The following is a 1,455-nucleotide window of genomic DNA, read 5'->3' as shown; positions in this document are numbered from 1 at the left end:
CTATGTGGCTCTTGTGTCATCATTGCTAATTTTCTACTTCCAAGTTTTCCATTTTAGGTCTACCTCTTATTCGTTATCTAGAAATGTCAAATTATGTTGATGCCATGTGCAAAACCACTTGTATGTACAATATGTACCATGAAGCAAAACTAAAAAACTACTGGTATGTCCAACCTTAAATCAAGGCAAACTTTATTACAGGTTATTGACCCAGATTTCATTTAAAAAAACATAATGCATTTATGTAATACCAGGTACAATGGGATATGACAACAAATCATGATAGAAAGGCCTGTAGTTGCCCAGAGCCTACTTTGCTGTCAACACATTCTGCAGGCCAAAATGTAAACTTTGCAACAGCAAGATTTATCTTGGAATCTTTACTGTATCTGCCAAAAGAAGCTGCATTTTTGTCTGAGATGTGGAAGGTAGACAAAGCCACTTAATAACAATAGAAAAGTACTATGCATGATTGAACCTTATATAATGGCAAACTCAAGGGAAAGTATTTGGTCATCTCAAGTCAATTGAATATATTGCATAACTTATAATTAACTGACAGCGGTATATTTTTCTGAGTCCTGGAATGTTTATTTCTAGCAATGGGTGGCTTGTAGTAAGCACTGTGGTTCTGTAATGAAAGGGATTACAGGGAACGATGAGATAATTTGTATGCTATTCTAATAAATTATTTGTTTTGTGTTTTGTTCCTTTCACAGAATTTATTCAGTGCCACCACTGGTATGCTCTTGACTGATTTTTTAAAAGCATTTAGACAGATGGCTTTCACCACTGGAATTTTGTTTTTTCCTAAAGTCCTATTTCTTGATTCCATCTTTACTGAAAGTCATTGTACTGTTTTAAGACCAACCTAGATGTGAGAGTAGCAGAATGTAGATATGAGCTACCCAGATATAAAATTGGGAGCAAGATGCAATTGTAATTAACTGTGCCACACCTTTTTTCCAGCCTACATGAGATTTGTTGTTGTTGTTGTTAATTGCGAAGTCGTGTCCGACCCATCGCGACCCCATGGACAACGTTCATCCAGGTCTTCCTGTCCTCTACCATCTTCTGGAGTCCATTTAAGTTCACACCTATGCTTCAGTGACTCCATCCAGCCATCTCATTCTCTGTCGTCCCCTTCTTCTATTGCCCTCAATCTTTCTCAGCATTAGGCCCTTCTCCAGTGAATCCTTCCTTCTCATTAGGTGGCCAAAGTATTTGAGTTTCAACTTCAGGATCTGGCCTTCTAAAGAGCAGTCGGGGTTGATCTCTTCTAGGACTGACCGGTTTGAACGCCTTGCAGTCCAGCACCATAGTTCAAAGGCCTCAATTTGGCGCTCAGCCTTTCTTATGGTCCAACTTTCACAGCCATACATTGCAGCTGGAAAAACCATGGCCTGGACTATACACACTTTTATTGGCAGGGTGATGTCTCTGCTTTTTAGTATG

At 39.0% G+C, this 1,455-nt stretch overlaps 1 long non-coding RNA gene across 1 annotated transcript in view; it reads right to left on the bottom strand.

Moving 5' to 3' along the window:
* The window catches only part of LOC120320036, a 33,821-nt gene that overhangs the window by 21,099 nt on the left and 11,267 nt on the right, over positions 1–1,455 (bottom strand). The gene's annotated exons all lie outside the window — the stretch shown is intronic.

The sequence above is a fragment of the Crotalus tigris genome, unplaced genomic scaffold (genome assembly GCF_016545835.1).
Source record: "Crotalus tigris isolate CLP2741 ecotype Arizona unplaced genomic scaffold, ASM1654583v1 scf7180000021122.56160, whole genome shotgun sequence".
Taxonomy (NCBI): domain Eukaryota; kingdom Metazoa; phylum Chordata; class Lepidosauria; order Squamata; family Viperidae; genus Crotalus; species Crotalus tigris.
This window is presented reverse-complemented; position numbering and strand designations above follow the sequence as displayed.